At 38.5% G+C, this 15,000-nt stretch overlaps 1 long non-coding RNA gene across 1 annotated transcript in view; it reads left to right on the forward strand.

The window, feature by feature from the left end:
* Window positions 1–4,510: 4,510 nt before the first annotated feature.
* LOC106869340 (uncharacterized) overlaps window positions 4,511–15,000 on the forward strand; it is a 103,484-nt gene continuing 92,994 nt past the window's right edge. Inside the window, exon 1 of the long non-coding RNA XR_001409390.3 lies at window positions 4,511–5,777. This is a non-coding gene — a long non-coding RNA (uncharacterized LOC106869340). The remainder of the gene's footprint in view (window positions 5,778–15,000) is intronic.

Genomic DNA, 15,000 nt, shown 5'->3' on the forward strand with positions numbered 1-15,000 from the left:
CATCCCGCTTTTGCAAGGACTTCTGTGTCTGAGGATTTACTTTGCCAATTGATGTTGATGATATGTTTCAAACACATTTGATGAAAGCGCTCAAAGACAGCTTGAGATGTCTACGGCGGATCGTCCAAGTTCAGAAGAGTACAACAAAGCCGTTAGTACCTACGCTTTGTAAATGCTTAACGATTTGCCAGACTCTCTTTCCTATCTTCCCAAATGATGTACACACACACACACACACACACACACACACACACACACACACACACGCACACACGCATGCACGCACGCACGCACGCACGCACACACTCAGAAACACGTACGCATACGCACATACATATGTATAGAGTTAAAAATTTAATTATCAACTGCTCTTACAGTGTTGTGTCGCTCTCTGGCTGTGTATTTGTGTGTGTATGTATACGTGTGTGTGTGTGTGTGTGTGTGTGTGTGTGTGTGCGTGCGTTTGTTTGTATCATCTTCATCGTTGTAACGTACTTGTTTCCACATTTGCGTAGCTCAGACGGAATTTGTTGAGACAGATTTTCTGTGGCCGGATGAAATTCTTGCTGCCAAACCTTGCCAGTTCTCAAGTTAGGTAATATTACCCTTTAGCTTTACGTTCTGAGTTCAAATTCCGCCGAGGTCGACTTTGCCTTTCGTCCTTTCGGGGTCGATAAATTAAGTACCATTGCGTACTAGGGTCGATCTAATCGACTGGGTCCCTCCCACAAAATTTTGGGCCTTGTGCCTAAAGTAGAAAAGTATATTTTCTACGAAAGTGTGGAAAAGAATGACACCGCTTGTATGATAGTTATGCTAATTTACAACTATCACGTGATGTCAAGACAGCCAGAGAGCGACACACACATATATGGATGTAAGTGTGTATATACATATATATATATATATATATATATATATATATATATATATATATATATATATATATATGTATATAAAGGAAAACTATGTGTATGTGTATATACATAGAAATATATGTATGTGTATATACATAGAAATATATGTATGTATGTATATATATATATATATATATATATATATATATATATATATATTTATATATATATACGACGGGCTTCTTTCTGCTTCTGTCAACCAAATCCACTTATAACGCTTTGGCTCGATCCGGGGTTATAGTGGAAGTCACTTGCCCAAGGTGCTATGCAATGGAACTAAACCCGAAACCATATCTTCAAGAACCGACTAGCACAACCATGCTTGCACCTATGAATGTGTGTGTGTGTGTGTGTGTGTATGTGTGTATGCGTGAGTGTGTGCGCGCGTGCGAGTGAGTGTTTGTCTATGTACGTGTATCAAATGAATTTAGCATGTATTAGACGCGAGGACAATCAATGGTGGCTTGACTAAGTTTGATATAATACGGTAAGTAGTTAAAATTTCATGTGGCTACAGTCTAGATTTATGCAGCAGTTACGTAAGACTCTCATTCAGGCCATTTGTTTATCATGCAACGATGGCATAACTTCACAAAGCAGTCTATACACAAATTAGACCTTAACTGCAATGATAATGACAGATATGTATAGCTAATAAGAAGAGACACTTGGAAATAAAATGAAATCACTTATGTATAATACCTTCTGTCTCTGGACATCTTGTGTTTCTGGCAGTCTGTTGTCACACGATACCTTCGCCAGCGGTCCTGCAATGAGAATCGTTCGTTGCAGTTTATATACATACACACACACGCGCACACACACACACACACACACACACACACACACACACACACACACACACACACACACACACACACACATATATATATATATATGTATACACACACACACACACACACATACATATATATATATATATATATACATATATATATGTATATATATATTTACATATATATATACACATACATACATACATACATACATATATATACACGTACATACATACATACATACATACATACATACATACATACATACATATATATATATATATATATATATATATATATATATATATATATATATATATATATATATTGCTGGATGGAAACAGATGATGTACAGAAACATTGGAAATATCAAAAACACAACCCTGTCCATATTGTTAAGCCGAACAACGTTGTTCGAGAGCTCCAGTTACAGGAATCGACAGGAATAAAGACAATCGAAATTCAAGGTAACTTTCGGAAATGAGTGTTATAATAATTATATGGATGAATATTTCGGATTGATACCGAATTATTTTTGCTTTTTTTCTTCATTTAAATTTCTTCAGTTATTTATTTATTTATGTTTATTTGCAAAACTATTAATTAGAGCATTCAATAAAAGTGAAAAAGTATCAAATTTACCATTTATAATATATACAATAATATAGACAATATATAAGTACAACACAAAAAGTCCATAACACTCTTTCCATCCCGGGCTATCTCCATTATTTTCTTTTTGGCACAATTTTTTTTCATTTCACTTTATTCGTAATTTCTCAAATTTCTTTCTTTCTCCCTTCTCCAATTCTCCGTTCTATTTTCTAATCTCCGTTTCTTTCCTCACTTTTCATATTCTTCCCATATTTCGTTCTCCTGCTTCTCTCTATCTCTCTCTCTCTCTCTCTCTCTCTCTCTCTCTAAGTAGCTTTCTTTTCTTCTTCTTTCTCCTCAACTCTACCCTCTTCGATCTTCGTTCTAATTTATTTCTTAATCCCACTCACTCTCGCTTTGTCCCGCATTTTCATACGCTCGCACACACACACACACACACACACACACACACACACACACACACACAAGCACACACACACACACACACACACACGCACACACACACACACACACAATCACACACACACAACACACGCACATACACACGCTCATTTTCTCCCCTATCTCCCTCTCTTCCCTCTATCTCTCTTATTGTTTCACCGTCTGAATCTCATCCAAACACACTTTTGGAAAACCCTGGGAAAACCTCCAATCTCTTTCCTTCCCCCACCGCTCTTTTTCTCTTCTTCCCGTCTTCCTCTTTCTTCTTTCCGCCCCTCTCTGTCACTCACACACTCTCTCTCTCTCTTCCTCTTCTTCCATTCTCTCTCTAATTCACAATTCACCACAATGTCTGACCTTCATTCTCCGGACCAATCTAAAACTAATTCACGTAGTACTTAACTTTCATTCAAACTTTCTGTCTCACAGATTGTCTACCATTCACTCATTGCCTCACTCACACCACACACACACACACACACACACACACACACACACATACACACACACACACACTCAGTTTCTCTCTCTTTCCTTCCTCTTCCTCTCTCCCTCTCACTCTCTCACATTTCCACAGTCACCATCTTCTCCAAGCATTTCTTGACCATCATTCATACATAACTCCCTATCTCTCTTTACCGTCTCTCTTCTACCTCTCTGTGACTAAGTCTGCCTGTCTCTCTTTCTCCTTTTCGCTCTCTCTCTCTCTCTCTCTCTCTCTTGCTGTCTATTTATCATTCACTCATTCTTGCTTTTACCCAAACCTCTATTCTACAATTTGCGCCACATTCATTATATCCCTATCTTTCACTATTACAACCATTTCCGCTCACCCACACTCATGTACTCTCTCTCTCTCTCGCACATACACTCAGATACACACAACCTACTCCTCATTCATTCTCAAACTCCCAAATCTTTCCCTCACACCTTGACCCTCAGTCTATCTCTCACTTTCACTCCCTTTCGTCACCCACCCTCCATTTGTATTTTATCACTCTCATTCACGTACCTGTCTTCTTACCACCCCATCATTTTTCTCAATCCGAACCAATGAAGGAACCATCCTATCTTCTTTCCCTACATATACATATAAAAAATTATATATATACATGCATACATATATATATATATATATATATATATATATATATATATATATATATATATATATATATATATATATATATATATATATATATATGTATGCATGTATGTATGTATGAATGTATGCATATATGTATGTATGCATGCATGTATGTATGTATGTATGTATGTATGTATGTATGTATGTATGTATGTATGTATGTGCATATATAAGGTTAGAGATGGGAGAGATGACTTCCCCTCGCAAATACTAATCGGACACAGACAGTTTGTCGTTAGCCAGCTGAAGGAGATGTCTTCCTGGGGCTAAAAACAACAGTAACATAGTCCTCTATTGGACCGCCACATTAATTGGCAAATATATCTATATCCATATCTATATCTATATCAATATCTATATATATATATATATATATATATATATATATATATATATATGTCACTCTCCTTAAAACGTTCATACACATTCTCTCTCTTTCTCTCTCCTCTTTACCCTTATCACTACCGCTCCCACTCTCTATCCATCACTCTCCCTCTAACACTCATACTTCTCCATTTATCCCTATTCACTCACACTTTACCCTTTCACCCCTATCCCCTTCCACCCTGTTTCTGTCTTCTTCTATTCCTTCATCTATTTTCTCCCCTTCAATCTCTTCCTCGCCTTATATTTTTTCCACGCTCCCTAACCCCAGTCTCTTTCCCGTTCTCGTTGTTGTGCAGCCCCAAGCTAGATTTGATCGGACAAACCTATAATCAAAAGTCTTTTCAGCCGTGACCATCCCATCTTGTCTTCAAAACATAATTGTTTCATTCTTATTCCTTCCACTTGTATTTCATTCATTTCATTCGTTTCATTCTCTATCCAGCATCCCTTCTTCCTCTACACTCTCTCCTTACGTCTCTCCCTTTTTCTCCTTTCCTTCTAGTTCTCTAAACCTATTTCTCCTTCTTCATTTCTCTTTTCTCTCTTTCCTTCTTCCGTCTTCTCTCTCTTCCCCTCTCTTCCTTTCTCTTAGTCTCTCTCTCTACCTCCATAATCAGCCCCTATTTTATTCAATGACTCTATATATTTCTTCCTTTATCCTCTCTCTAGCCAATTTCTACTATATCATTTTCTCCACAGCCCTCTGTCTCTCTTATGCTTTTCTCTGTCTCTCTGTCTGTCTGTCTCTCTCTCTCTCTCTCTCTCTCTCTCTCTCTCTCTCTCGCACACACAGTCTCTCTTTCTTACAGTCTCTCTTTCTTACAGTCTCTCTTTCTTACAGTCTCTCTTTCTTACAGTCTCTCTTTCTTACAGTCTCTCTTTCTTACAGTCTCTCACCCTGTCTTAACGCTCCTGCTGTACCATTTTTACTGCTGCAGTCTTTCTCTCCGTTTCGGCTTCTCCCTAAAACGTACTTACTAAATCACTTTCGCCACTGCTGATTCCCTCTCTCTATATTACTCCCCCCCTCTAAAACATTGGCACCATACCACTTTCGTCTCCCTCACTCTCTCTCTTCTTTCTCCGTATCATACTCCCACTTAGAAGCTTTGTCTTGCTCTCCCCACTACCCCCTTATTTTTGTTTTTTTTTATTTTTGCCTTCTTCTTATAAATGAAATATGTCTGATGTTGGGATGTTTGGAAACCCTACTACGGGAAGATGAGAAAAGAAAAACGAAAAAGAAAACGAATGCAAGCATTTGAAGAATGAATGAATGAATGAATGAAAGACAGAAAGAAAGAAAGGAAAAGGAAAAGAATGGATGAGAGAAAAGAAAGAAAGAAAGAAAACGAAAAAAAAAAGAAAGAAAGAAAGGGAGAAAGCCAGGACGGAAAACGCTAGAAAGAAAGACGAGAAGAATATCCACCAATCCTGACTGGATTACGAAATTGTGGGTCGAACTAGGCTGGGGTAAGTGACCAGAGCGCACTGCATACGCATGCACATACAAAAACACACACACACACACATGTATATTATTGTACGTATGCTTACACAGATATGAATATTATACATGTACGCACCACGCACTCACAATCACACACGCACACATCTACAGGTTATATAGTGAGTAAATTACATATCTAACTGTCTCTGTTAAAATATACACGCTCACACATATACATACCTGTAAATATCAGTACACCTAAACGTGTATATACGTCTATATATATATATATATATATATATATATATATGTGTGTGTGTGTGTGTGTGTGTGTGTGTGTGTGTGTGTGTGTGTGTGTGTGTGCGTATTTACATAATGTACTTTGATAGATAGAACTACAAAGCATTTTAACCGCGTATATATGCACCTACTCATATTTATATGCGCAATAAGAAGACTACCTTTATTCAAAAATACACGCACACATACATACACACAAACATACACAAACACTCAACAGCAATAACAACAACATCGTATGTGCATGCGTTATACGGTGGGCGTAGCTTCAGTCTTGTCAATGCCCATACATACATACATACATAAATACATACATACATGCATACATATACAAACATACACACACACACTCATATGGCTACATGTGTATGAGTCTAGTTTGTTGAAAGTGAGTTATCTCATGACATCCCAGCCGTGGCCATCCAATAGTTTTCGTTTTTCAGTCTCATAATACCATATTTCCAGTATAGTAGTTTAAAAACAAACAAAAAAAAAACATCGTAAAGGAAATTTGGCTGCTATTTCTAGCGAATCGAGTTTGTTGTGTGTCGTGGGACATCACATGGTCTTGTGACATTGGACTGTGTTTTCGTTGTTCTTTAATCGGGTTCTAATACATCTATGTATATGCATGCGTGTTTACAGGTAGGCGGGGTGTGTCTGTGTGTTTAAACTCACATAAATACATATACATACATACGTACATACGTGCATACATACATACATACACACATACAGATATACATACATACATACGTGTATATATATATATATATATATATATATGTGTGTGTGTGTGTACATTATATATATATATGTGTGTGTGCATTATATATAATATAGTGTATATATATATATATATATATATATATATATATATATATTATATATAATATGCATGTATGTATGAATGAATATATATCATTTAGATATACATACACACGTAGACATATACATACAGACACACAAACACACACACATGCACGTATCAATCTATCAGTCAACCGCTTTATCTCTCTCCCACTCTCTTTCTCCACACACACACACACACACACACACACACCACACACACACACACACACACACACACACACACACAGATGGAGGGAAGAGAGTTTCATGTTCATGTGATTACGTGTATTTTAGATATTAAGCCAGGTAAAGTATTGTTAATGGCTGCACACACGCGCGCGCACGCGCACGTGCACACACACGTCACATCACACTGCACCATACAAGCGCGCGCGCACAAACACGCACACACATGCATGCATACATGCATAAACATACATACTACAGCACACCATGCACAACTGTGTGCCTGTGTGCTAGTGCACGCACGTTTGTCTGAGTGTACCTAGTGACTATCTATACATATACATTAATACGTACACACATCCGCATGCACACACACATGCACACACACACACACGTGTGTGTGTGTGTGTGAGTGTCCATCGTGGTATTTGTTCGGACGTTGTGCTGAGTTCAAATCCCGCTGAGGTTAAATATACCTTACATGTTAAAAAACTACCAGTACAAAGTAGTTGACTGACAAATACCTTGCAGTATCTATTATTTGCGTTCTGAGTTCAAATCGCTCAATGGCCTACTACACTGTACCTGTCACCTGGTTTAATACCGCCACCGGGGACCTTAAGTACCTTTCGGAGAGTCCATTCTGGCGCACACATTCGGATAAGGTTTCCGGTTTAATGATACCTTCCTCCCTTCCACAAGCCCAGAAGTCTCGGCGACCCTATAACTGGCCATGGGCGCAGGACTTCTTCCTGACTTAAAGATGAAAAAAGAAATTGCAATATAAAAACAAAAACTGTGAGTGTGATTTTACAGGTGTATGCATGTATATGTACGGGGCTGTGTTGTAGGAAGTTTGTTTCCCAGCCACATAGTTCCAGGTTCAGTCCCAGTGCATGGCAGCTTAAACAAATGTTTTCTACTATAGTCACAGACCGACCAAAGCCTTGTGAGTAGATTTGGTAGTCGGAAAATGAGAGACGCCCGTTGTGTGTGTGTGTACACACACACAAACACACAGACACAGACACACGCACACACACACACACACACACACACAAACACACACATACACACACAAATACATATGTTATGTGTGTGTATGTGTTTGTGTGTCTTAGAGTCTGTATTTGTACTCCACACTGCTTGACAACCGGTGTTGGTGTGTTTACGTTCGGCGAAACATCCGATAGAATAAATACTAGGCTTAATAAATAAGCACCGGGGCTGGATTCTCCGATTAAACCCTTTTAGACGTGTGTCCCTACATGACCCAAAGCTGCAGCCTAATAAATGAAACAAGTAAAATATACTTACATATACACACACATACATGTATGTGAGTATATATGTATGCATGTATGTATGTATGTATGTATGTATATGTGTGTATGTATGTATGTATGTATGTATACGTGCACGTATGTTTACTACGTGTGTATTTGTTGTCTATGAGTTTAAATAAAAGAAACACTGTAGAATAATAGTTTGGCTACGTACCCGGCGAAACACGTTTCCGTTACAAATTCCATTACCAGGATTCTTGCGTTCCTTTTCATTGTTCCGAGTGATGCTTAGCCTAAAGTTGTTCTCCGATTAAATTCGCCTCAGTCGCGGCCATCCTGTTTTCTTTAGGGATATCCAGAACGGGTATATGAAATGTCTGCATCCATCTTTTTAAAAAAATTATTTTGGTATCAGCTGTGAATGAAGCTAGGGTTCAATTTTCTAAGTGCTATTTCTAGCACGTAAAATGACCACATAGAGGCTTATAATTGGTTTATTCCAATATGGTAAGAAATACACAATAAATAAATGAATAAATCAGATGAGACGGTCACGCCTGGAAGTATCTTGGCTGCTAATATTAATGACGAGAACGGTCCTGTGTGGGCTTGGGTCGATTTATGCCAGTTGATGATATATTCCGTTGCTATTTTTGTTGTTGTTGTTGTTGTTGTTGTGCAGCTTATGTTGTTATCGTTGCCAATGTTATTGCTGGTCTTATTGCTGTCATTTTTTTTAATGCTTCAGCTAATGTTCTTGCGCTCATTGTTGTTATTACTACTGTCCTTACGAAGGCGGAGAGCTGGGCAAAATGCTTAGCGTCTTTACGTTCTGAGTTCAAATTCTGCCAAGGTTGACTTTGCCTTTCATCGATAAAAAAATAAGTACCAGTTGAGTACTGCGGTCGATGTAATCGACTGTCCCCGTCTCCCCAAATTTCAAGCTTTGTGCCTATAGTAGAAAGGATTATTACTGTCCTGAAGAAGGCGGCGAGCGCACAGAATCGTTTGCACGCTGGGCAAATTCCGCCGAGGATGACTTTGCCTTTCATCCTTTCGGGATCTATAAAATAAGTACCAGTTAAGCACTAGGGTCGATGTAATCGACTTACACGTTCCAACCCAAAATTTCAGGCCTTGTGTCTATTGTAGAATGGATTATTATTGTCTTTCGGAAGGCGGTGAACGGGTAGAATCGTTAGCGCCCCGGGCAAAATTCTGAGCGACATTTCGTCTGTCTTTACGTTCTGTGTTCAAATTCCGCCGAGGATGACTTTGCCTTTCATCCTTTCGGGATCTATAAAATAAGTACCAGTTAAGCACTAGGGTCGATGTAATCGACTTACACGTTCCAACCCAAAATTTCAGGCCTTGTGTCTATTGTAGAATGGATTATTATTGTCTTTCGGAAGGCGGTGAACGGGTAGAATCGTTAGTGCCCCGGGCAAAATTCTGAGCGGCATTTCGTCCGTTTTTATGTTTTGAGTTCAAATTTCACTGGAATCTACATTACCTTTCATCCTTTCGGGGTCTATAAAAGATTGAGTTCGATATAATTGACTTTCTCTTCCCCTGAAATTGTTGGCATTGTGCCAAAATTTGAAACCATTATTGCTGTCCTTGCAAAGGCGACGAGCAGGCAGAATCATTATAGCACGACTGACAGAATGCACTCTGCATTCTGAGGTCAAATTCTGCTGAAGTCAACTTTGCCTTTCATCCATTCGATAAAATAAGTTCCAGTTGAGCATTGGGATTCGCTGGCCTTGTAGCAAAATTTGAACCCATTGTTACTGTTAAGGGTGGTAGATAGGTTATATCGTCTGTGCATCGAAAAAATATCATGCGGCGTATGTTCCGGTTCTTTGTGCTTTGAGATCTCTTGTGGATGTAGTATTTATACTATAAAGCACCATTCAAGTACTGGGTTCGAAGGTTTTAACTAACCCCTCTTCACAAAATCTTCTGGCGTTGTGCCTGAGTTAAAATAATTGTTATAGCTATTATTAATGATGTTCTTTTAACCACAGATCATTTCTGATAGAGCAGACTTAGGTCAAAATGATTTCCTGTAATAACCATCCTCTCTGTCATTCTTTTGAGATTCAGTAAATACATAAATACAATCTGTCCTTTATTTAAAAAGTAGGGAGTCCATCTAGCAGAACATTCGACAACTTAGACTCTTTTACATTGGATCACCAGCGGCAGAGAAATTATGTTGATAACGGTTCGTCTCCAAGATAGAATATAACATATACAACATTCAGTGTGAAATAGGAGGGCAACAGGGACTAGCACTCTATTAAGGGTACTAACACTCTATTAAGGGCACTTCACACTTGTTGTTCTCGATGTCATTGTTGTTTTTTCACATGATTAATTATGATAGAGTAGACTAAAGCTATCGTTAAAGACATTTTAACCACGTCCATCTTATATTTCGCCAAAAGTAGCGTACCCAAGATTACAATATAAAATGTGACCCGTTTTTCTATTAAAAACGGTAAGTTTTGATTAACTCTTTTTATATGTTTCAGTCATTTGACTGTGACCATGCTGGAGCACCGCCTTTAGTCGAACAAATCGACCCCAGGACTTATTCTTTGGAAGCCTAGTACTTATTCTATCGGTTCTCTTTTGCCGAACCGCTAAGTTACGGGGACGTAAACACCCCCCATCGGTTGTCAAGTGATGCTGGGGGACAAACACAGACACACAAACACATACATACACATAACACACACACACACACACACACATACACACACACATATATATATATATATATATATATATACATATATACACATATATACGACGGGCTTCTTTCAGTTTCCGTCTACCAAATCCATTCACAAGGCTTTGGTCGGCCCGAGGCTGGGAAAGATATTGTTATAAGTCTCTTGCTAGTCAACGCATATATAGAAATATGCATGGATACACAGTATTGTACAAGAAGCACATGTTCCACAGGGAAATTCTCACGACTCTGTTTAAAAAAAATTGGATACTGAGCTTGATATACCAGATTGACCGACGGTTGCATGGACTACTCTTATCTTAAAGAGCAAAGATATCCATGTAACCAAAAACTATAAGTCCGTAGCAAGCTTGAATGTTAAGTACAAACTGTACACAGGTTTTTTTGAATATGTTCCTCCAAGACCACTGCCAAACAAATAGCTTGATAACTGATGAACTGGTAGGAGGAAAGAGAGGAATCTGGGGCTGGGCTAAACGGTTCCTCCTCAACCTTAAGAAAACGAAGCAGCATCACCATAATCTCTTTACAATATCGCTCGACTACAGAAATGCGTTCGACTCTTTCTCTCTCTCATGGGTGATAGAATTACTACACCTTGCCAAAGAACCAGCTACTGCAGTGAATGCCGTTGAAAGACTAATCACAACATGGTCCACTCAGTTATCACTGACAACTACAAAGGCAACACCTATTGTTTACAACATAATTAAGTTATCAAAAGGTAAATTCCAGACTGATAGTTTATCTGTAATGTTGTTTGTACTGGGAGAGAATCCCTTGTCAGCTCTGTTATCAAAATGCCAAGGCTACATTCTGGGATATGCAGGAAAGAATAAAATTAATGTCACCCACAGATTTTTTGTTGATGACTTGAAGTTATATTCTGGTAATAGGATCAAAATCAAGAGACAATTAGAATTAGTCACAACATTCTCACGAGACTTAGGCATGGAATTTAGGTAAGATAAATGATCATACATGATAATCAATCGCAGAAAGATTGTCGTCAAGACAGAGAACATGTACGTCAAAGGCTTGTCTGTCTCCCCTGTCTCACACGATACAAGTTTCTCAGAATTGATGAGAATGTTACATACGTTGGTGTTGTGACTAACAAAGCCAAAGAGTACTTCTGTAAACCAAAGAAAATACGGGACTCAGAGCTGTCTGCATTTCACAAGACCACAATGCTTTTGAAGTGACAATGCTAGTACCAAAAGTTTGAATATTGGACTGGATACTTGACGAGATCTGCAGCCTGCACATCTTAAAAAGGAAGGTACTGACCACCACTAGCAACTTACGCGTTAACAGCGATACCTATAGGATATGTGTGAGACGAAGTGATGGCGGTAGAGGCATAAGGTAAGTCCAAGCAACTTTGAATGTCGCATTGGATCACTCACACAGTAGCTGCTTAACATCAAAGAAAGAAACGAGTACATTTCATGTAATACTCAAAGGTGAGAGCAACATCTTCAAAGCTGGAGAACTACTAAGCAGGTACTTTGAGAATACAACTGTCTCATGCGACCGAAAGGAGGCTGCACTGGCTTAACTAAACAGAAGCTTGGAAGGGAAGCAGGCATCATACCACCAAAAAGCTATGCATACCTTTATCTTCGATCTCTGACAGCACGAGTAACCTCTCCTGGTTCGGTGATAGATACATTACATCCCACCTTGAAGGATATGCATTCACTGTCCAGGAACAATACATAGCTACTAAATACCTGATAAATAAGAGGGACAAAGATACCAGAAAACCTCTACGTTGTGATTGAAAATGTCTACCAGCATGGAAGATATCACTAACCTTATCAGCAGCCGTCCCAAAATGTCTACGAGATTACTACATGCTCCTGAGACATGGTATTGTTGCAAAGATTAATTACAATGCTATCCACAGGAAAGACTGTTCTGACGTATACACCAAAGGCATGTACAAACCAGCATATATTGACACCTTTAAAAACAAGGTATACTGGAGGAACACTCCAGTGAACAACAGCAATTCGGTGCAAACAGAACAGACCTGATATTGTTCTATGGGACAGGGAACAGAAAGTCATGCACGGCTATAGAAGTCAGCTGCCTGGTGGAAGTGAATGTGTACCATCAAAAGTCCAGGAAAAAGAACATCTTTGGCGAATTAAGGCGCAACTTAGAGTTCTTGGACTCTGTCTATAAATTCTCATTTGTACCTATCGTCATTGGTTCGTTACGCTATCTACCAACAAACTTACACAAAACTTAGAAATATTAGGTTTTACTGAGAAAGAGCAAAAGAAATCGACGAGCATTCTCCAAATCCAATCTATTAGTGGCACAATGAAGAATTGTAAGACATTCCAAAGATTCTCCATCTGAGATTCTTATGTGAAGGGATGCACACTCATCGACTGCTCAACCAACACACCGACTATTACATATAATCATAAATTTACAAACACCTGGAACTCTCTTGATGCAAAAGGTCTTGTCGCTTTGTTAGCGACTGGCTTGAACTCTCTTAAAAAGAACTTAAATAAAATTGAAAGAAAAATCGTGCACATACATACATACATATATGCATACTTATATATAAACACATACACATGCATATGTCATATATAAGTCTAGATATGTTTGCATGTGTGTGCATCATTCTTTCTATCTATCTGTCTATCTATCTATCTATCTGTCTGTCCGTCTGTCTGTCTGTTCCTATGTATGTCTGCGTGTATGTGCGTGTGTGTTTGTGTATGTGTGTTTGCGTGGGTGCGTGGGTGCATATATATATATATATATATATATATATATATATATATATATATATATAGAGAGAGAGAGAGAGAGAGAGAGAGTTAATTCAAACAAGAACAAACAAGAAAAATCAACAGCGCGAGGACGTGGAATAAGTACTGTGTTATTGGACGCTCAGGAAAGAAAAGAAAAGAAAGAGGATTTCACATTTCGAGCGGAGCTCCTCATTAGAAATACAGAAAAAGTCCAAAGAAGGGAAGACAGAGAAAGAAAATCGCCAACGATACACACGCAGTCACATATTGAGATGACCGGAAGGGAACCACTCGCCATACCGCGGTTTACCTATCGCGGTTCATCTGACGCAGTTTATTATTTAAGCTTACGTCGATTCCTCCGTGGTGTTGCTTTGCATTTATAATAAAATAAATATATACAAATAATAAGAATAAAAAAAAAAATACAGTAGTATTTCTGCTTCACGGATTTTCACCTATCGCGAGGGTTTTCAAACGTAACACCCGCGATAGTTTGTTACTAGTGGTTATGGTATAACACTCACGTTCGCAAAGTCGTGGTTTCGATTCTCGGTGCATTGTGGTTTTGACCAAAATACTTTATCCGACGTTGCTCTGCGATCGGTTTGAAATTGGACGTGTGGGCCACTGTGCTTCTATACAGGCAATGTCGATTTAGCTGTGGGAGTGAGCTAAGATGCAGTACTAACACTTGATCAGTAAGAACAATTCATCTATGCAGGTGGTTCAGCAAAAAACTGGAGAAACCTTATATGTGGTGTACGATATGAGAGTCCTTACTGTGTCTGTGTGCGTGTATGTGTGTATGGTGGTTGGGACAATATGGAGGAATTGCTGTGTGGCCGTAATATATGTACATGTGCGAATGTGAAAAGTTAGTTATGAACCAATGCTCAAACAAAAGACTCAAAACGAGTTAAGATATCGAGACTGATGCAAGATCGAACAGAAAATTATTTTTATGGTCACATGTTTTGCTCTATACGAGATCTGAAACAGCGAAACACGTGGCCACATGTAACAAAACATTTTTTATAATACACACACACACACACACACACATATATATATA

This window comes from Octopus bimaculoides, chromosome 15, assembly GCF_046866305.1.
Source record: "Octopus bimaculoides isolate indiv1 chromosome 15, ASM4686630v1, whole genome shotgun sequence".
In the NCBI taxonomy this organism is placed as follows: Eukaryota; Metazoa; Mollusca; class Cephalopoda; order Octopoda; family Octopodidae; genus Octopus; species Octopus bimaculoides.